Source organism: Megalobrama amblycephala, linkage group LG5, assembly GCF_018812025.1.
Source record: "Megalobrama amblycephala isolate DHTTF-2021 linkage group LG5, ASM1881202v1, whole genome shotgun sequence".
NCBI lineage: Eukaryota > Metazoa > Chordata > Actinopteri > Cypriniformes > Xenocyprididae > Megalobrama > Megalobrama amblycephala.
In genome coordinates this window covers 19,876,067-19,899,667 of record NC_063048.1, presented here as the reverse complement: position 1 = coordinate 19,899,667, position 23,601 = coordinate 19,876,067, and the positions used below count along the sequence as shown (strand labels likewise).

At 37.6% G+C, this 23,601-nt stretch overlaps 2 protein-coding genes across 5 annotated transcripts in view; one reads left to right on the top strand and one right to left on the bottom strand.

Annotated features, from left to right (window-relative positions):
- LOC125268683 (glutamate-rich protein 1) overlaps positions 1 to 22,707 on the bottom strand; it is a 76,024-nt gene extending 53,317 nt beyond the window's left edge. For 2 of the 3 annotated variants that reach the window (XM_048191076.1, XM_048191075.1), the window contains exon 1: positions 22,568 to 22,701. The gene's annotated coding sequence lies outside the window, so the exon portion shown is untranslated. Of the gene's footprint in view, positions 1 to 22,567 lie in introns of all 3 variants that reach the window. The other variant, XM_048191077.1, reaches the window with a different exon arrangement.
- The window catches only part of dlgap2a (discs, large (Drosophila) homolog-associated protein 2a), a 141,225-nt gene continuing 121,464 nt past the window's right edge, over positions 3,841 to 23,601 (top strand). For both annotated transcript variants that reach the window (XM_048191070.1, XM_048191068.1), the window contains exon 1: positions 3,841 to 4,364. The gene's annotated coding sequence lies outside the window, so the exon portion shown is untranslated. The remainder of the gene's footprint in view (positions 4,365 to 23,601) is intronic.

Genomic DNA, 23,601 nt, shown 5'->3' with positions numbered 1-23,601 from the left:
GAAAAACAACAACCTTTTTTTTCTAGTCAGGTAGCACCGATTTAGGCAGCCAAGGTTTTTTGGAAGCCTTACATTTTCTTTATAAACTTGTCTATAAGGACTATAAATGGCTATAAACCAAAACTTTCAAACAAGGCTTTCTAGCCAATATTTAAAGTTTGTCAACAAACTTTCCTTTTTCTTATTAAAATTACACTTATTGTGGTTACAGTATATGAATTTCTTTGAATTCATTTTAATTCTACTATTCTATTCTGGTTCTGATTTGCTATGCCAATTCAAATTCAATTCAGATTCAGGAACTGAATTAAAATTTTAAAATATTCTCAGTCCATTTCTGAATTGCACACAGAACTAGTTGGTTGTTCTCAGAGGCTGTGAAGAGAGTTGGGAGGGCTATTAACTCAGCAGGGAATTGAGTTGGCGAGGCTGTTAATGCTCACCCGCTGACAGACACAGTTGCGTGCAACAACACCCTTTGATTAATAAACGATTATGTAAATGTTTTTAAGATTTAAAATCAGCAGAAAAATCTTATCACTCTTCTTCTAATGCTTTTCTAATGACAAATCTCTACTAATCATCCTCTACCACCCCTCTACTAACAATGGTCTGTCTACCAAACGACACTCCTATTCTACCTAAACTTTAATGAGCAACAAGTAACATTGAGTTTAATTTTTTGCAACTGAACAATGACACAATGTGAATGCTACTCCCAATAAGATTGAAAACTGTAGAGGTCATGTGATCTACCTCCTGACACAGTTAAATACTGTTATTGAGTAGGATCACCTAGAGTCCAATAACTCAATACTATTAATGTGGAGTTGTTGGTTCTCTAAATAAATATTTCAATGCGTATTAAATAGACAAATGTGCTTTTTGATAGAGAGCAGTGAGCAATTATCATTGATGTATTTCGATGTTTAATCAGTAAGTCTCATGCTAGTAAAAGGTGGTTGATCTGGTTCAAGTCGTCTTTCTGATCTCTAAAATGCACTACATACTCAAAATAATCCACTGCTTTTTCTTCGTGTTATAATTTATAGTCCCAGGATGAGTTTGGATCAGTGTGCTAAGTCAAGCCTGCAGAGAGAGCAGATTCAGATTGTAAATATGGCCTGGGTTGCTACATTTGCATGTTAACAGCACACACTGCTCTCTTGGCCTGAGCACATGCTTGGATTGGCAGGTCATCTGTCACTTTAACTGTCACTCACTTTTAATCATGAAAAGAAGCCTTGAGGAGTGTGTGTGTGTGTGTGTGTGTGTGTGTGTGTGTGTTTCATCAATGAAACTTGCACAGAGTTCAAAGCCATTTGTGGTCCATTTACAGTGGGGTCTAAAAGTCTAAGACCACCAGTGGAATGCTTCTATTTCGAATTTTCTTTTAATTAAAGGTGCAGTAAGCAATTTCTGAGAAACGCTGTTGATATTTGAAATCACCAAAATAAACATGCCCATACCTAAAAGGACCATACCTTTCTCTTGATAGCTCTACCCCAAATTCACAAATATGCTATGCAAAACAGGCACCTCCCTCCTAATGAGTGTATACACCCCTTACTTCTGATTGGCTACAAGTGTGGTGCTTGGTGCTTGGTCCAATCCACTTTAAGCAGCGTTTTTCAAAAATGGCTTACTGCACCTTTAATATGTATTGTTTTGCATTAAAAATTATAATATCATGATAACACTGAGTGAAAAGCTCGGAATCTGTAAGTATGTCACCTGTTAACAATTTAATTGAACTCCACAAAATTAGTGCTGCATGATATATTGAGAGTTGTTTAATATATCGGTATATAGATGAATTTTTCATGTTAATTTTCACAATTTTTACATTACTTTGCCATCATCTAACACTTTCTTAAATGTAATCTTTAAAAACACTTATAAATAATAATAATAACACTGTTAAAGGTGCCATCAAATTGAAAATTGAATTTACCTCGGCATAGTTGAATAACAAGAGTTCAGTACATGGAAATGACATACAGTGAGTCTCAAACTCCATTGTTTCCTCTTTCTTATATAAATCTCATTTGTTTTAAAAGACCTCTGAAGAACAGGCGAATCTCAACATAACACCGACTGTTACGTAACAGTCGGGATCATTAATATGTACGCCCCCAATATTTGCATATGCCAGCTCATGTTCAAGGCATTACACAAGGGCAGGCAGTATTAACTTCTGGATCTGCGCACAGCTGAATCATCAGACTAGGTAAGCAAGCAAGAACAATAGCGAAAAATGGCAGATGGAGCGATAATAACTGACACGATCCATGATATCATGATATTTTTAGTGATATTTGTAAACTGTCTAAATGTTTCGTTAGCATGTTGCTAATGTACTGTTAAATGTGGTTAAAGTTACCATCGTTTCTTACTGTATTCACGGAGACAAGAGCCGTCGCTATTTTCATTATTAAACACTTGCAGACTGTATAATTCATAAACACAACTTCATTCTTTATAAATCTCTCCAACAGTGTAGCATTAGCCGTTAGCCACGGAGCACTATCAAACTCATTCAGAATCAAATGTAAACATCCAAATAAATACCATACTTACGCGATTAGACATGCTGCATGATGAACACTTTGTAAAGATCCATTTTGAGGGTTATATTAGCTGTGTGAACTTTGTTTATGCAATGATAGAGTCGAGAGCTCGGGAGGGGGCGGAGAGCGCGAGCAATTAAAGGGGCCGAAGCCTGAATCGGTGCATTTCTAATGATGCCTCAAAATAGGCAGATAAAAAAATTAATTAAAAAAAAATCTATGGGGTATTTTGAGCTGAAACTTCACAGACACATTCAGGGGACACCTTAGACTTATATTACATCTTGTAAAAAAACGTTCGATGGCACCTTTAAATGTAATCTCTAGTAAATCATAAAATGAATATCTATTTTTCATACTGTACATTATAATACTATGATATCTAAATTCACTTTATTATATTTATTAAATATAAACAAAAAATAAAGTATTTTATTTTGAAGTGATTTCTTTTAAATTTATTTAGACAACATAAATGTTAATATCAAGAATTATTCGGTTATTGGCCATAACATGAAAATAATTGTCAGCTTTTTGATATCAGTTGGTATTGAAATAATAATATAATTGGTATAATTTTACAAAAAATGTTCTTGTGCCTCAATAGAAGCAAGAACATCTGAATGTTTGTACAGAGGATCAATGCCACAAATGAAATGTCAGAAATTCTTTGTTAGTGGGCATGAAATAGAATGTTAAATATTTTTTTCTTTTCGTGCCTTGGTGTTCCTTTTTAAAAAAATGTTCAAAATTTTAAAGCTGTTTGTTTCATATAGTTTAAATGACATTTGGAATCTTTCATTCATTTTGACAGCCTGCATCTTCATTCACTGAGCCACAGAAAATAATTTAATAATTGAAACATTAATAATTGAACACTCAAGAATAATTGAACAAATAAATCGTTGAAGCAACGATTTATTTGTTCAATTATTATTGCGTGTTCAATATCAATGTCATATAGTGAGAAATACAATTATGATTCATTGCTTAATCATTTGTATTGGCAGATCCCTAATTTATGAATTATTTGTCATCTTCATGTCTTTGGCCGCCGCAATACTGTAAACTGCCCCCGTCGGACACCAAATCCGGTCTAAACGTCTTTCTCCGTTCAGCTGTTTTTCTTTCATGTTCAGTGGCACAGCTACTGGCTCCAACTCTCATCCCTCAAAACGCCCCCTTTCCGAATGTTATCATGACACTCGAGTTTAGGAAGTTGCCCATGTTTGGACTAGGATGGAAGCGATGTCACTTGTGGTTTGCTCTCAGAGGGAACGGTCACATTTAAGAAGAAAAAGAAAGAGTGAGACAGGTCTTCAGTGGGCATAAAATTATAGTGCTGTCTAACAGAGAGAGAAAGATGGGAGGGGAGGAACCAAATCAAATTAAACGAGAACCAAAGATCCTGGCCACCATTCCTAGACTCCATCTCCAGGTTTTCAGTGTGGCTGTGTTTCAGTAGATCAGTCAGAGCGTGTGTGGAGCGTGTGTGTGTGTCTCCTGCGCTGTGCTGCAGTAGAGAGCGCTTCGCTGAGCCAACTGCTACTTCTCTGTGGAGGGCATTGCATCCTCCCTGCCTTTTTTTATTTTTCTTCACGTTTTTTTTTTAAATCATGCTTGGAGTGCCTGAATGAAAGAGGACGGATCGAGGGGAAAGGATGACACTATGTGTGTGACAGAAGAGCAAAGCGTACTGCAGTGAGTCAAACAGAAAGAGTGAGAGCTCTCCACACCCATGACCGTGTGCCTGTCTGTGATCACAGCCAAACGGACTCGTTCGTCACCTGACAGGTAGGCAGACGTGAGTCCCTTCATCTAATCTCACGTTCAGGCATCGGGGGCTCCTAAACACTTGCGCTCGTATAGAAGAGATCATCTTTCTGAACAGGTTCGGGACTTGTAGGGTTGGTGGGCAGCTTGTTTGGGACGCTAGATGTTCAGAAACAGGACTTGTGGTGTAAATGACAGTTATTTCAGCAGAAAGTGCTGCTTTTTTTGTTCTCGCAGCTTTCTGTCGTACCCCATTTGGTCTGAGTGTAGAATACTTGCACTTTTTGCCAATCTTGAATGGGAAATTATGACGCTTTTAGACTCATGAGCCTATTTTTGGGCATTCTGGGACTGGGTTCTGTGACTTTATGTAAGCAGTTTTTGGTCGTGAAAGAGGGGCGTCCTCCACAGGGTCACGTAACAGACTCTGAGCCGTGGGTGAGGAGTTTATTCATATATCCTGGCCTCAAGACTTCATCCGTGTGTGGGTGAATGGACTTCTGGGAAGCACATCTTTGAGTTTGTGGGTGCAAGTGTGTATAAAATAAGAGTGGGATTTCATAAGCCAGTCCGTTCTCCCATTACTGACACATATTAAGTGGATCTATGCTAATACTCACTCAAAAGGGACTTGTATTGTGTGTGTGTGTGTGTGTGTGTGTGTGTGTGTGTGTGTGTGTGTGTGTGCGCTCCTGGCTATTGCCCTTAGAGGATTTACTGCACTTTCTGTCAATGTCCTAGCATATATATCAGCAGAGAGACAGAGAGGGAATGAAAGAGGAAGCACTGCAGGTCTAAACACTTGCTCCTGCAGTGCATTCCCCCTCCTCTCCTCTCTCTTTAGGTGTCACGCACACACACACACACATATATTCACACTCTGTAGTCTTTGTATTTTTGTCACTCATACACAGATATGATGACTGGGGAATTCAGACGGGTCTCAGTATGAGTTGTCATAAATTTGATCAAGTGGCAAAGACAGATTTATTCATCATTGCTCTGAACTGCAGAGTGTGTGTGTTTATGGTGATTATACTATGGGGCTGTTGAATGCTTGAATCTGATTGGATGACAAACGTTTTAAGGTGTGCAATTATTTTTAAGGAAATGCACAGCTAAAGTAGTTCCAGGTCTTGACCGCATTACAGTTCCATACTTTCACCAAATAATTTAAGTTATTTCAAAGGTCCTTACAGCATACAACAGCAAAAGAACCTTCTAAAATAGGGTATGAATCACTTTCTTAATCAGTTTTTTTCTATTGTTTTTCCAGTGGAAAAGTTTTTAAATCAAGATAAACCTACTTTATTTAAAAAAAAATACATTTTTTTTATTTTACTTTTTTATTTTTTATTATAAATCCTAATTTTGCTTATTTTAAAAAACATTTTTATCTTATGTGAAAGATGTTTAGTTATTTTTTTTACTAGAAAATACTTTTTCTAAAAGTATCACCACTTTCACACGCTGTTTTGATGTTACCAATAGGATACATTACAATATATAGTTAGTTGTATATTTAGTACTTCATGGCTATTATCAGACCTTTCTAGTATCCAGAACCTTATTAGTACACACATAGGCGCCGATTTATGTTTCTGCTGGTGGGTGCCCAGTGCCCCCGTTCCTCAGCATGATTTCAAAAACAACACATTTCAGCGCTAGTTCGCTTCTAATTTAACTCAAATTAACGTCAACTGGATGTTTTATTTGCATTATATCCGTGCAGCAAGATGACAATTTCTACCCAAAAGCACATTCTTTTCACGAGTGTTGTCGCGAGTCATGCTCTCGCTGATATCTGAGTTTGAGTTGGAGCACGCGCATGTATCTGATCGAGAGCAGAGCCATTTGTGCTCGCGCTTCACTTTGATGCCCTCTCGACGTTTGCCATTAAAATATCGCCATAGAAACGGCCTTAAATAAACAATAAAAAAAATTGGTGAAGATCGTGTCTGAAAGCTCCAATCAATTTTTTTATTGGTTAAAATCAATGGAGAATATCTCATATTTTTCCGTGGGTGCTCGACCATTTCCGTGGGTGCCCCAGCCCCCGAGCACCCACAGGATCGGCGTCTATGAGTACACACACATGTTGGGTTTCCATGTTTTATAGGGACATTCCATAGACAAAATGGTTTTTATACTGTACCAACTGTTTTTTCTATCCCCTAACCCTATCCAATCACAGAAAACTTTCTGCATTTTCAAAAACCATTACCTAGCATGATGTATAAGCTCTTTTCTTCACACACACACACACACACACACACACACACACACACGCACACACACATGTGCACACGCACACACACACACATGTTCGTTTTTGTGAATTGTGGGGACATTTCCATAGGCGTAATGGTTTTTATACTGTACAAACTGTATTTACTATCCCCCTACACTACCCCTACCCCTAAACCTACCCATCACAGGAAACTGCACACTTTTACTTTCTCACAAAAACTCATTCTGTTTGATTTATAAGCCTTTTGAAAAGTGGGGACATCATAAGTCACCTCTTTTCGTAATACCTATGTCATACCCATGTCATTATACACATTTGTGTCCTGATATGTCAAAAACATCACACACACACACACACACACACACACACACACTGTGTTTATTCCCTGTCACATCCCAGTGTCCTCAAGCACAAAATTATTAATGGATAAGTGTGTCTCACTCTCAGTGACGTGTGACACTTGCCATCCAATCACAAAAATTATAACTTTATGAGGACCAATTAAAAAGTGAGATTGTAGTCACTGAATCAAGCTCACTTTTGATGCCAGTTTATTTATGTTAAAAAGAATTAAAGGTGCTAAAGAGGATGTTTTGTTTTATACATTTTTGCAATATTACTTGAAACTGTCTTTACTAACTGATAAAAGACTATTTATTAGGTGCACTGAAAGGAATAATATTAATATACATCATCTGTGCACGAGGTAGGGCCTTAAAAACATCAGCCGATCGCGATCATCACGTAAACGATTGGCCCTCTGGCTTGTCAATCACTGCCATGACGTTCCTTTTGCGAGACGTGCGCGGCTGCACGCTCCAGTAACTTTCCACACTCCACAGGCGCCGCATGCAATGTTTTTGTCAGGAGACAGGAGTAACAACTGCAGATTATGAGTTACCTGCGGTGAGTCCGACATAATGAATCCACTAACACAACACAGCGAATGCCGGTGGTAAACACTCGTGTTCCAATACTCGTGCACGAGTTTTGGGAGGCGTTCCCTCGAAATGAGCTGTGAAGGAGGGGGTTGTTCTTACGCATGCGCTCATTTCAAAAACTCACTAACGGTCTTTGGTTTCTCAGTCGACGAAAAGATCCTCTTTAGCACCTTTAAATGATGAAAGCAAAGCGATGCAACAGGTTACAGGTTACAGTAAGACTGATCACCAGTACTGTGTCCATTTTACACCAATTTACTTGAATTTAAATATTGTCATTATTTTATGTTTTCTTGTTTTAGTCAGTAAAACTTTTATAAACCCAATGTATCTTTTGGAACACAATAACATAGTGATGTTAAAGGTATCGTTCACCCCCAAATTAAAATTTTGTCATGATTTACTCATCCTCATGTCTGTAAAATTGCATGACTTTCTTTCTTCTATGGAACACAAAAGTAAAAATATTGAAATGTTATCTATCAGTATTTGATTTTTCTTTTTTATTATTATTGGTATGGGCCAATTGCATATATAATTGTTTATGTACATTTCCAATATTTATACCTTTACATTACTTTTGCCATCATCTAATTCTTACTTAAAGTTAAAATCTTTAAAACACTAACAATTTAATAACACTGTTAAATTTAATCTTTAGCTAACCTCAAAATGAATATCCATTTCTCATACTGTAATGTTGAGATAAACATAAAATTTAGTTTAGTTTTAGTGTTTTATTTTTAATTCACTCAGATGAAATAAAGTTTTAATATTGTTCATTTATCAGTTATCAGCCATAGCATTAAAATAGTTATTGGCTTATTGGTTTTGACCAGAAATTTGTGTATCCCTAGAATAATTACATTAATTGTAAAGAATTAAAATGAAATTAGAATAAATCTGAAACTTTATGGTGCTTTTTTTTTGCCATTTTGGAACTCAACGGCTCAGTTCCTCATTCACTTTTGAAGCAAATAGTGGGCAATACAAGATTTTTCCTTTTACACTCCACAGAAAAAAGAAAGTCAAACAGGTTTGGAATGACATGAGGGTGAGTAAATGATGACAGAATTTTCATTTTTGGCTGAACTATCCCTTTAAAATCAAGGGTCTAAGATAAAAGAAGCACAGCAGGACGCTTTGATGGTGTAAAAGAAATACGCCCAAACTCGCGCAGGCTCCCGCAGACTTCTCCTGCAGAAATGGTGAGAGGAGGAAGAGACGTTGACCAAAAGCAGGTGATGAGTCGAAGTTCTGACGCACACGAGAGCTGTGGGAACAGAATGTTGTCTGAAAAAGCTCTTTTTGAGGCTCCGTTTAAAAACACTCTTAGAATTGATGGAATCTGCCTCCTCAAGGACGTCACTCTACTGTAACTGTGCTGCGAGAAAGTGAGTTAAAGAGTGAATAGCACAAGAAAAAAAAAAGAAGAGAGGGCTTGAAAGCGCTCGCAAAAGAGAGGAAGGGGGATAGGTTAGGACAGGTCCATCCACCACAATGACTTGAGTAATCAGTTCTGCTCCTCATAGATAAGGAAAAATATTTTTTTTATATCTTACTTTCTCTTACTCTCTCTCTCTCTCTAGCGAGGATTACATTCCTGTTATTTGACGGTTCTACACAGGGCTGTGCTGCTCTTGTTGCCATGGAGACGTAGCTAGGCAGCAGAGTCTGCGATTCTCGCATGGTTCTGCATACGTGCCGAGCGGCGATCTTACTTTTTAGGACTTACCGCATACTGGTGTGTGTGGGTGTGTGCATGAACGGGGCAGAGGAGTGTTTCTCTAGATGCATGTGTGTGTGTATCAGCATGTGCTGTATGTGCATCTGAGAGATGCTGCAAGCCAAACTCTTTCTCTTCCATGCAGAGAGAAGAGGAGGTGACAGAGAGACAGAGCGAAAGAGTGGGTGGGAAAGTCACACATCCATGCGCACGTTGGAGAAGAGAGGGAGAGAGATGTGTGTGGGTGGGTGTGTGCAGAGACAGGAGCTTGTTTTTCTGTGTATAATCTCTCGGCCCTACGGGGCGACTAATGAAGCAGGAAAATCTCTCATTCACCCTGTAGCAGTAGCATTAGCATTAGCTTGACAACACTGTGACATGACCTCGCATTTCTTTTCACCCAGAAAGAAAAGATTAAATAGAAAGAAAAATACATTTTAAACAAGCAGGATGTTTCTGATTATGTAATACCACGATGAATGCAGGTTATATAAAGTAAAAAAAAAAAAAGTAATCGCTAATATGTGATGTGCTCCATCGAGTCGTAAGTTGCAGTGGGCCATTTTTGGAAAAACATTTTTACTTTGTTATTTTTTTAAAAAAGCTTTCAAACTTCAGTGAAGAGCATATTTCTAAAAGTGTAAATATATTGTTACATAATATGCACTTTATCATAAGTAAAAATCTAATGCATAGTGATGTCTTAGTTATTTAATATTTACTACAATTCAAAGGTTTGGGGTCAGTGTTTGTTTGTTTTGTTTTTATTTGTAGCCGCAAAGTTACATTAAACTTATCAAAAGTTTTTTTTTTTTTTTTTACATTGTTACAAATAAATGCTTTTCTTATGAACTTCATATTCATCAAAGAATCAAGAAACTTAAAGTTTCATGGTTTCCCAAAAAAATTAAGCAGCACAACTGTTTTTTAGTCTAGTTTTTTCAGCCATCCATCCATCCAAACGAGGCTTTTGAAGCCAAAATTCAAGGTTTGCCTTGATAAACTTTGCTTTTCTTGTTAAAAAATGACAGTTATGATTTTTTTCTGTTCTGCTTCCTTACATTCAAATTCCAGTTCTGGACCCTTTTTTGCTAGCTCATTTAAAATTGCACTGATACAAAATTTCTGAGCTGATACCAATATCCAATTATTCAGAAAGACATCTGCCAGTGCCGATACAGAGAGTTTGGTGATAATATCTTGAGCTTTTGTGCTGAATGAATTTGGATTTGCATTTGAATTTGAATGCTATTTTGCTATTTGCAATTAAATTTTTACATTGTTACAAAAATATTTCTTATGAACTTCATATTTATCAAAGAATCATGAAACTTAATGTTTCACGGTTTAAAAAAAAATTAAGCAGCACAACTGTTTTCAATATTGAGAACAATAATAAATGTTACGTGAGCATCAAATCAGCGTATTAGAATGATTTCTGAAGGATCATGTGACACTGAAGACTGGAGTAATAATGCTGAAAATTCAGCTTTGCCATTTTTACAAACAGTTATTTTAAATTTCTAATTATATTTATATTATATATTACTGTTTTTACTGTATTTCTGATCAAATAACTTGAGCCTTGTTAAGTATTAGAGAGATAGAAATGTCTTTCAAAAACATTACCAAATATTACCGACCCTAAACTTTTGAAAGGTAGTGCATGTTTGAATAATTGTAATCCTTTGAAAGAAAATGTCAAACAAATGAAATGTGTTTGGAATCAAGTTTTTATGGCAGCCACCATTTAAATGATTGTATCTTGACAACAGAAACATAATAATTATGCCATTAGAAAACAGTGACTTTAGTGCATAAAACGTGATAGATGTCTCTGGCCTCTACTGTTTTATTTTTCAGATTCTCATTGGGATATTCACTGGCACTTATACGCCCCCACGCTCTCTTCATCCTCTCACTGGCACACTGTGAATCCACCAGACAGCACCCAGAGAGTAAAGGATGATGGGGCATTGACGAGGGCATTCAATGTAGTTTAGAGGAAGTTGGTTTGTTGAATGTAGCAAAAATTTGGACTTCAGTACAGTATGTTGCCGTAAGCAGAACTTCAGAATCACAATGGATTTGGGGGGCTTAATTGGCCTACATTTTGTTTGTGAGTGCCAGAAGCACGGCTGTCTGAAAATCACTGAACTTAACATGCTGTGATTTAATATTCTGATGTATTCGGAGTGCTTTTTTGACTCTCAAATGAATCTGTGTAAGAGCTCTTATTATTTCGAGTTTCTCTCTCTCGTGATTTGATATTATACCATGTTGTGATTTTACGTTTAAATAGATAAAGCACATACAGTATGTGACTGCTTTTAGCTTCTGATAAACATTCACTTTCAGTCATCACAACAGGCAAGCATAATGCATTGTGAAGTATTTCAGCTGATGCGAAAGTCCATTTTTAGTCTAGCTTTTTTATCCATCCATCCATCCATCCATCCAAACAAGGCTTTTGAAGCCAAAATGCAAGGTTTGCCTTGATAAACTTTGCTTTTCTTGTTAAAAATGACAGTTATAATTTTTTCATTCAAATTCCAATTCTGTACCCCTTACCTCAGTTAAAAATAGGGATGCAATGATACACAATTTCTGAGCTGATAACAATATCCAGTTATTCAGAAAAACATCTACCAGTGCCGAAACAGATAGTTTGGTGATCATATCTGGAGCTTTTGTGCTGTATGAATTTGTATTTGAATTTGCTATTTGCTATTTAATTTGCAATTGCATGTTATAGACGGTATGATAACAATTTCTGAAAATATCACGGCAATATTACGGCATTACACAATTTGATTCAATATTGATTCATTTGTAAATATTTCAGGTAGACTTATGTCAATTTTTCATGTCAAGGAAAAAATCTCTCCCAACTAATGTTGTGAACTAAACAGGGAACACTCTCATTTGCTACATAACTTTAATATTAACAGTTAAAATTAACAACAGAGCCCAAGCTATTATATTCAACTGCTATTTATTTTCAGAAATAATAGTCACACTTAAATAAAAACAGTTGTATACAAACATCAACTCCACATAAAGTAGTTTCCAACTTTGTTTTTTTATGAAAGATTTATTCAAACATACATAAATAATTAACAGTAAATAATCTCCTAGTGTTTTTTTTTTTTATAGCTAACTAACTAATACATTTTAAACACTGGATGACTTCCTGAGGTAAATGTAACACTAAGTGACGTTGTTCACAGGCTGCTGTATTGACATCTTTCTGTGACTGAAACACTGATTGAGTGATTACATGAGATATATTTGAGTAAGTTGTACAGTATCTTTCTGATACTGATTATTGGTTGATACATCTGTCCATCCCTAGTTTAAATTAAATTCAGGAATTGTATTGGAATTGAAATAGAACTCTCATTTCAATTCAGAATGGCTCCCTGAAGCACAGGCATATTAAAATTTTAATTCTAGTATTTTTATTCTTAATTTCTATTATGAAAATACCCAACTTCTTGTTTTAATAGGAAATGCATCAACAAATTAAGGAAATCTGTGCTTGTCAATTGATTTCATGGGGTTTAACAAGCTCTGAGCTTAACGAGTTGATAATATACCAATTGTCTGTCCCTTAGCCCACTGGCTTAGAATGCTACACTTAAATTGTTGTAATTACAGTACACTAAAGACCCTTTTTATTATGATCTGCCCATTAATAACACACAGTATTTGGACATACCAATGGACATAATGGTAATACTTTACACATCTTTTTACATGTTAAATGTAGTTGCTGTAGTAAGAGCAATAAATTATGTTTAATTACATGCAACTAACCCTAAACTAAATTAATACCAACCCTAATGTAAGTACATGTAGGTAATTATAACTTACTTAAATGTATAATCATACTGTAACACGGACATCTTAAAATAAAGTGTAACCGATATAATATATTTAGTGATGGTGCGATTGTTGGTTGAAAATCTGTTTAGAGAAGATACAAATTTTCCAGGGCCCCAAAGGACTCCAAATGATCTTTAACACACAAACACTGGCTGATTATATATAAAGCTTGTGAGACATACTGTAAGTGGAGTAAAACACCATATCCATATAAGTACTGTTAAAGCAATCAATGTGGCTGTAATGGTCTTGGCCTTATACTGGTAATCTGACCCTTGTCATATTGGAACATGAGCTACATTTTAGACCACAGTAATATACACTTCCTTCAGTATACTGAAGTGTTCAGGCACAAAAGATTGCTGTTTGACACCTCAAGAGTAAGAATAAAGTAAACGCCATCTCCCTCATAGTCTTTCCTGAAAATGTTCTTTGTTACACTCAGAGTCCGGCTGTAATACAATTTCTCTTCTGTCAGTGTAAACTCAGGTAGCAAGAAAAGAGTTATTTGACATGCTTCAGAGCAAGAAAGAAAATTGTCCCATACAGTTGTGTAGACAAGCATATTGTTGTAAGTGAATTGGACTACTATTTTGAAGTATTGTGTGGTGACGTGATGTGTGGAGAATGGAAGTGAAATGAGTAAACAAGATGGATGAACTCCTGACATATACCACAAATTGGCGACGAGGATTAGGCATTTTTTCTCGCTATAGTTGGTCTCAAAGATGGCTGTTGCTAATGTGCCTTTTTCCGAGTTTTTGTCCCGGGGAGCCTGCTATGCCATTCAGCACATGGCTGCAGATATTGGAAAATTATCTACGGGTTATTGATGCTACAGGGCATGCTGAAAACTGAAAAACATCAAGTCCTGTCTCCTAATGCACTTCCTGTGCCTGCTTCTCCTGTGCCAGTCTTTCAGTGCACTGTTTCTGAGTCAACTGAGTTTGGATGTGCTAAAAACAGTCATGACCTCACAGCCTTTATTACTCATGACGGACTGTTCCGTTTTGTTGTGTTCCTCACGGATTGGCTTCAGCGCCTGCAGCATTTCAGAGGATGACCATCATTCTGACTGACTTGTCAGGGGTTGAAAATCACCTGGATGACATTATCATCCACAGATGTGACACGTCTATGCATGACAAAGCAGTTCAAGTGGTCTTACAACGACTAGAAGCTGCTGGCTTGTAGCTCACTAAAGACAAGTGCTGCTTCCGGCAAACCAGCCTGCTCTTCTTAGGTCATACTGTTTCATCAGAGGATCTTCTTCCTGATGAAACGTGTACAGTTGACTCAAAATGACCCTGCTGATTATCTGTCACATTTGCCCTTATTGTTGCTCCAGCTCCTGTAATTCTCTGTCTGCTGCTGATGTTGATGCTACATGTGCTTCTTGTTCTGCTTTAACCAAACTTCATACACAGATTTCTAATGGTTGGCTTCCTTCACCCAAGAGATTGGATGCTGAGTTGTTGCTGTACTATAAACTGTGACTGGAACTGTCTGTGAAGGACAACTTCGTCTTCCGAGGCTCACTGCCGATTGCACCTGCTCTTTGATCTATGCTGGTCTCCATAGCGCACGAAGGACATCAGGAAGCGGTGAGAACCAAACAATGCCTTTGTGATCTCTATTGGTGGCCAGGGATGGATGCTTAAGTTCATGATGTTGTATGTTCCTGCCATGTGTGTCAGCTCAATGACAAAACTATCAAGTCACATCCTGCTCCTCCTCAGCCAGTGCAGCTGCCAGATGGACCATGGCAGAAAGTGGCTGTGGACATATTCGGGCCATTTGACACTGCTGTATCCGACCGCAAGTTTGCTATATCATTATAACGGATTATTACAATAAATGGCCTGAGGTCTCCTTTACTCACACTGCCACTATGGTGGTTTCTGTGGTTTCGTTTCTGTCATCAGTCTTCAGCCACCATGGCAATCCATTGAGTGTTGTTACTGATAACGGTCTTCAGTTTACGTCTACTGCTTTCGCTGCTATTCTGGAAGAAAGGAATATTCGTCACGATCGTTCCTCTCTCTACTACCAGGTAGCTAATTGTACTGTAGAGAGCTTCTCCTGTGTGCTCAAACACACTGTCCAAATGGCCATCCAGCAACATAAGCCCTGGAAACCTGTGGTAACTGACTTCTTGCAGGTGTACCATGGCACTCCACATGCTGCAACTGGTATATCTTTCAGCTCCTCTGTGACAGGCAAATGCACACAAGGCTGTCTATTTTGCCATCTGCTCATGTGCACCCGCCAACTGACATGAGGGTTACGCGGCTGCAGCACAAAATGAAAAACTACACCGATGCTAAGCAGGGTGCTCACGCTCCTTGTTTACAGGAGGGGGATAAAGTGAGGGTACGGAACCCCTTGCGTGTTCCTAAGGGACACAGAAGGTTTACTGATCCTCTCACTGTTGCCAAAAGACAACATACGTACATGGGTACATACGTTCTTAGTGATGGAAAGACATGAAATGCTTCCCATCTCACTGCATTTCCATGCACACCAACAACTCTGGCTGAGAACACAGTGCGCACTACACACACTCTCTTACTACTAGACCTAAGCGTGATGTTTGGAAGCCTAGTTACTGTGGTTAAAGGACTACTGTATGTTACTTAGGCATGATGTGTGGAGAACGGAAGTGAAATGAGTGAAAAAGATAGATGAAGTTCACTATTCTTGTGCTTTATTGCTGCTTACTAACTTCTGACAGATATCACACATATCCTTCAGCCAATAAAGGCTGCAGGAGCCCAATTAAACTGAAGACTTTTTTTTTAATTAGTCAAACTGACAAATATGTTTTGTTTGAGTTGGTTTTCCTTCGCATGGGGGGATTTTTTTGGTCTTTCTCTGTGAATACCTCTTTTCCCAAGGCATTTACTCTCATGACTGATTTACTTTTTATATTCTTGGATGTTATTTTTTTCTCAGAGCATCTAAAATTTGATTCCGATCTGATTTGTTTTCCAGAGACAACACATGCCTCAACAGCTACGATAGATCCACTCTCACTGGGTCTCATTCACTAACTCTGCATATGAGTGTATTTGTGCGTAAGACCTGTGTGTGAATGCTGTCAGAATCATGACTCATCTGTAAGTTTGCACTTTACTTAACTTTTAAGTTGTACTTTTTTAAAGGTGACCTATTATGACCCATTTTACAAGATGTAATATAAGTCTCAGGTGTCCCCAGAATGTGTCTGTGAAGTTTCAGCTCAAAATACCATGTATTATTATACCATGTTTAACTGCCTATTTTTGGGTGGGAGAAAAAATGCGCTGATTTGGTGTGTGTACCTTTAAATGCAAATGAGCTTGTGTTTCCCACCCCCAAGCTTGCATTTCCGATACACAGAGGCATAAACAATACAAGAGAAGCTCACACAGCAAATAAAACTCTCAAAATGGATCATTACAAACTATTTGTGATGCAGCAGCATATCAGGCATGTATTTTGTGAATGTTTGCTAACATGGCTAAAGCTACACACTGTTGGAGAGACTCAATACAGACTGCCTTTTCGGGTTAAAAATGAAAATAACGACACGGCTCTGGTCTCAATGAGTACAGTAAGAAACAATAGTAACTTTAGCCACATTTAACAGTACATTAGCAATGTGCTAATGAAACACATTCAGAAAGACAATTTGCAAACATCATGAAATATATATGAAATTGGAACATGAACAGCTGGTATTGATCCATCTTCGAGAATCAACTTCTGTGCAAATCCTGTTTTACTGACCCTCATGTTCAAAGCAGTCTGGTGTAAAATGACTGGCACATACTGGTAAATGAATACCCTTCATAAATATAATTGCACTACTGCGTCTTTAGTGGCTCAGATGCCAGGAGTTTATGGAGACTCATATGTTTACTATATTAGCTGTTAACAGATCAGTGATAGTGTTTACATATCTGAGACATATCACAAGCTCAGGGACGGTCGTTCTTGAGTGCTGCTGTCCTGCAGAGTTTTGCTCTGACCCAACTCACCTTCCTTCACGTAGCTTTAGTAATCCTGAAGACGTTCAAGTGTGTTTGATCAGTGATTGCAGGACAGCTGCAATCCAAGACCAGTGTGACAGGTACACTGTTGTCGCTTGTGAAAACAAAATGGCGGTGCCGTGGTTGGAAACATACAGATTAAGGGGCAGTAATATTATAATAAGATCCCCTTCCTACATCACAAGGGGGTGAAATCTGAATGGCTTATTTTTTCACATGCTTGCAGAGAAAGGCTTACAAAAACAAAGTTACTGAGTTGTCCTTTTTTCACATTTTCTGGGTTTGTAGATGCCTCGGGGATTACAGGACTTAAACACGGAAAAAGTCAGATTTTCATTATATGTCCCCTTTTTAAAGGTGCAATATGTCAAGAATTTTGCAGTAAAATACCCAAAAACCACTAGGCCAGTGTTATATATTTTGTTCACTTGAGTACTTACAATATCCCAAATGTTTCCAACTATTTGTAAATCGTGAGAAAATTGCAATTTTAACCAAGGCTCCGGGACGTGTGAGGAGTCGCCTGTCAATTACGTCATACCCGTGTTACCCTCGGCTTTCCGGATTTATTTTGTAGAAACCATGGAAACACCAAAGACGCTTTAATTTATTACATTTTTTAACAGACAAGGGAACAACTGTTTGGTTACGTTTATAGACAGAAAACTAATTGTTGTTATATAGCTCAACACGTTTAGTCTTATTGTTTAAATCTAATTTTCTTGATTTTTTTGCGAGTACCATGCTTTACCATGCCTCAGAGAAAAACACTATTTTGTGAAGTAGCTAACATAGCATAATCAGATGCAGCTTTATTTTTAGTAACAGTAATACAGAATTTTCTCCATCATACAATACGTTTTAAAATTAATTGCATGCCATTTATCAACACAAGCCATCCAGCATTTAATATGATATTCTAAAATCAATCTCGCTTACTGGAGTGTGTCTCAAACAAGTGTCTCATAGCAGCTGCCGAGCGAACGCACAGAGTAACGTTATAACATCATTTTCAATATACTCAAATGTATCTAATATGATAAACAGAGCTGTGTTACCTCATACTCATGACCGGAAAAGCGGAAGCGGCACCAGCGACTGTGGCATAATAAAAGTTTCTCTGCTCGTGAGGCGTGTGTTGTGCAATCGCTCCAGCGGCCTCGTTCAGCTCCCACAACACTCGCTCCTGCTCTGCTTCATACTACAGTAACATTAATAATCGCATCCATGAACATGATTTCTTCCCGAGTCCTATCCCGATTATTTCCACCGGCTGTGATGTGAAGACCACATGTCCCAAAATTCTGCGCTCATACTTAGCGTCATCAAGCTACAACTTTGTTTTGAATAAGCCTCTAGCGACCTCTAGCGGACAGAAAATATTACGTTGCACCTTTAAAGGTCCCGTTTTTCGTGTTTTTTTGAAGCTTTGATTGTGTTTATAGTGTTTCGCGTGTAAAAGAACACAGTATTTTTCACATAATTTACTTATCTGTATACCGCTGTTTCCACTGTCATAAAAACGGGCTGATGACTTCCTTGTTCTATGAAGTCCCTCCTTCAGAAATACGTAACGAGTTCTGATTGTGCCAGCGGTTCCTGTGTTGTGATTCGACAGCAGCTTAGCGCTCCTTGCCCGGAAAAGTCACGCCTCTTACCATAACGTGGAGATGCACGCACTCAGTGTTATTGTAAACATGTCTTTAATTTTACCCTATCAATTTGAGCCGGAATCAGACCCGGTGATTGGACTGCGGGATGAAAATAACAGCGTTTCGACGACATGGCGACAAACACACTCTACAACTCTTGCGTATTCCTGTGGGCGGAGGTTAGTCAAAAACTGTTTTAGTGACGTCATTAAAGAAGGAAGTAGAGGGATGTAGTCCAAACTGGCCGTTCGATGTAGGCAACTTCTGTTAAATAAAATATCTCGCTTGGCATTGAACTTTGAGCTTTAAAATTTTACAGATTTTATTTATACTCTAACAACAACATTACACACTAACTAAAGTTTGAAACATGGGATCACGAAGAACGGGACCTTTAAGTTTGCCCTATACCTTTGCACTTCATTTTGAAGGGATTTGAATATACATTAACAAATCTTGAAAAAATGTCACATTTTCCAATCAATATATTATATTAAGTATATACAACAATATTAAGCAGTACAACTGTTTACAACATTGGTAATAATAAGGAATGTTTCTTGAGCACCATTTCAGCATATTATAATTATTTTTGAAGGATCATGTGACACTGAAGACTGGAGTAATGGCTGCTGAAAATTCACCTTTGCCATCACAGAAATAAATTATATTTTAAAAATATAAATAAAATAGAAAACATTTATTTTAAATTGTAATAATATTCCACTATTTACTATTTTTACTGTATTTAGCCTTGGTGAGCATGAGAGACCTCTTACCAACCCCTAAAATGTTTAACCAACCAACTAAAACTGCACACAAAGATCACAGACTTGTGGCTTAGTAACATTGAATGTTCTAAGCAGAAATATATGCTATTATGATGACATATTATGTTTAGAAACTGAATAATTGACTCAACAGTACTTATTTTTTCAAAAATTATGTCCATTAGAGGTCAATCTGGGATGGGACAGCAATCACCTGCACTCCAGGCTTATATAAAGAGTGTTTGTTGGGGCGAGAGTGTAAAGATTTTCTTTTAAGAGTGATGAATGGCTGTGCAGGTTGTGTTAAAAGCCCTTATGGGGAGATACAGAAGAATTTGGTCATCTATTATGCAAATTGACTGCAGCTACATGCTCCTTCATTTAGAATAATTCGGGTTAATTAACATTTGAATAAATCTATGTGTGTGTGTTGTGTATTATCAATACATATATGTGTGATTTATGTGTACACTCCTGTTCCAGTATAAATTCTGCACCTTTTCTGCACACAAAAACATATTATTTTATAACAATCATTGACAACTGCTGTCTCTTTCTTCATTTCAGGTTTTGCAAATCTGTCTTCATCTGAGAAGTCATCATCATCATTGTCATCATCATCATCACTCACAGACACTTTTGAACCAATGTTATGTATTTGTGAGCTAAGAGTTTAAAATCATAAATATATAAATGTATCTCCTTGTGAAAGTCAGGAGGATAAGCAAGTTGGCTCGCATTCTGGCATCTCTCCCCGTGCCCCTCTCACTGAGATAGTTTGTGACGGCTGCCAGATGCATGCTGGGAAATAAGAGGCTGAGTGGTTTGCCGAGTGGGGCAGCAGCAGCACAGCGAGAGCCACATGGCCATGTTTATGAGACAGGCAAATACTAACGGACGCAGAGAAGCTTGGCGGCAGCTTGCAGCCTTCCAGAGAGCACATACACACCCACACAGTTACGCTGAAGACTGATAAATTGAGACATTTATTAGGGCTCTGGGGCTCTGCGGATGACAGCTTTCTGTTGACCTTGCAAGGGCCAAATAGATCGTGTTAGATCCTCAGGAAAGCGTGATAGAGTGATTAACTCTTTAGTTTAGTACATGTGTCATTTGTAACACTGCTGATTATGCCATAACATCAGCCTGAGCTGTACAGAAATGCTTCGGATAAAGTTCAGCTAATGTGTGATGTGTCATAGAATGTGTATTAAAGTAATTTCTGATTATCAAACCAGCCTTATTTGGGCGTCTTTTCAGATGCTGATTTTATTCGAGTGTGTGTGTGTGACCTGGCTGTGGGCTGTTCTGTATCTGCTGGATAGTTGTGTGACTCTAGGGAAAAGTTCGTACTGGTAACAGGCACAATAGGATGTTGACATTTTCTGACACTCTTCTCCTCATGAGGGGGGAAATATCTCACTGCTTTCAGATTTGTTGGAGATAAACATGTCACAACCTAAGGAAGTTCTTGCGTTGAGAGAATTTTTTATTTTTTTTTTACTTTTTGTTCATCTGCAAAAGGCAATTCAGCACAGAGTCTTTGTGATTTAAAAACCACTAATTTTATGACACATCCCACCATCTCTTTCTCTGTCAAAAACAGGAGTGATGGATTCACTGTGCACTGGGTTACATTTTCAGAACATTAGTCAGACAATGACAGTTAAAAGCAGGCTTAAATTTTTAAGATGAACTTACTGACCTACTAAAATAGTCTACTTATGGGTTTGCCAAATTCCTCTAACAGCACTGCACTTTTCTCACTGCTGTGTACATAATGACATTTCGTGACACTATCTCTGTCTTAGTACTTCACTTGTATCTGCAGTTGTATTGGTAGTATGTTTTATTTTGGCCCTTATCTTACATCGGAAATCACTGGATGGAATTCACTATGAATCTATAATGAGTCTAATGAGGGATGTAAAATATATTTTTACCATATTGACAAATATTATCTGTTCATTTTTATTGTATTTGATGCAATTTGCATTCATCTACTGCATACATAAAGTCAATCTTTAAAGGGGTGGTTGATTATGATATCACTTTTTTAACTTTAGTTATTGTGTAATGTTGCTGTTAGAGCATAAACAACATCTGCAAAGTTACGACGCTCAAAGTTCAATGCATAAAGATATTTTCTTTTACAGAAATCGCTTTTTAAGGGCTACAACAAAAGGCTGGTAGGGACTACAATGAGCTTCTTCCCGGGTTAGTAACATCACAAACCCTAACATTTACATAAACAAGGCCATGTTGGGCTGCTTTAGATAAGAGGAAGAGTTGTCGTAGTAGAGTGTTGTTACTATGCCATACTTTTACGCCGGACTGCTTCACAAATGAGGGTCAATTGACCCTTCGCCGGGAGTTTGATTGACAAGCGATCTAACCAATCAGAACACAGAATCCGCCATTTTGTCCGACAAAGCAGTCAGGAGTTAGAAGATGAACCTCGGTGGAGTTAAACTTGAAAAATAGTGTATACTGACTTCTTTCCGCGTTAGAAACAACATTCATTCTCATGTTCATTCATGTTTATTTGATGCTATAAATGAACTAGTAAGAAGAGATGATCGGTTTACGAGCCTCTTGAGCTGAGGCACTACTGCAATCTGTCACGACCACGGTCACGACACATTAAAGAGTCCACAAAACGGTTTTTATTGTTTGAATTTCTTAAAAAACGACAGTTTGAAAGCTGGGACTTTGTTTAATATCATAAGTAACCTGCTTTGTCTTGTCTGTCGACGTGTTGTCAGTGTCCTCGATGTATTTTTCACTGCGTGTGGCGTGACAGCGCCACGGCTTGTCGGACAAAGCAACAGCAACTAAGGGGGGCGGGTCTTTGTGAAGGGTCAATTCAACGCTGGATTTGCACAAAAGATTAACATGATGGCACATGCTAGTCGATGAGATGAATCAACCCCACAGCAAATAAATAAATTTATCCACTAACCGTTCAGAAGCGTGCAGTTGCATTCTATAAGTTGTAACTTCCTCCTGATTCTCTCCATCAGTGTCTGACTCCAGTTTGAACAATGTAAGGCTGAACACCGTTACTGACAATCATCATTTTCTGCCTGCGTGAAATTTTCCAGCTTTGTTGCTGTTGAGCAACTGAAGCGCAAGCTGTTTAAGCTCCGCCCTTTTTTGAAAAGTGGGAGCAGCAGCTCATTTGCATTTAAAGGGACACACAAACAGCATTTTTTTTTGCTCACACCAAAATAGGGGCAAATTTGACAAGCTATAATAAATGATCTGTGGGGTATTTTGAGCTGAAACTTAACAGACACATTCTGGGGACACCAGAGACTTATATTACATCTTGTAAAAGGGTCCCCTTTAAACACTAATAATTTAATAACACTTAAATGTAATCTTTAGCAAATATACAAATGAATATTATTTTTCATGTACATTATGTTGTAATGCCTAAATTCACTATTGATCTAATTTTCTATTTTTTTTTTCATTTTTATTTTAATATTTATATGTTTTTATTAATTTTAATTATTTAGACAAAAATAGACTTTTATATTGGCTGGTTATTGGAGATAAGATAAAAATAATTACGATCTTATTGGTATAAGCCATATTTTTACACATATATGTATAATATTCAGTTTTTCTGCCCTGAATAGGCCTACCTTAATTTCTGCAACCATATGAAGTTGTAAAAAAAAGCCCTGCTGTGTTTTTAACTACTTGCTCGTGCTTTCTTGTGCTTCACTTCGATAAGAAAGCATCTGCCATGAACATAAATTTAAATTTGTGAACACGAAAGGCAGAAGACAGCTGTGCAGATGATGAGTTTACAGAGCTCCTCTATAGTTTGTTCCTTGTAATCGAACAATGATGTGTCAGTCTGTAATGAAATCCAGCACAGTGCTGAAGCATGAAGATAATTTATTCACTCTGAATTGCCTCCCATAACACGTGGCCACCGGGAGGGTGGCATGAGCTCCCTGAGGAGCTGTTTGAGCTGATATG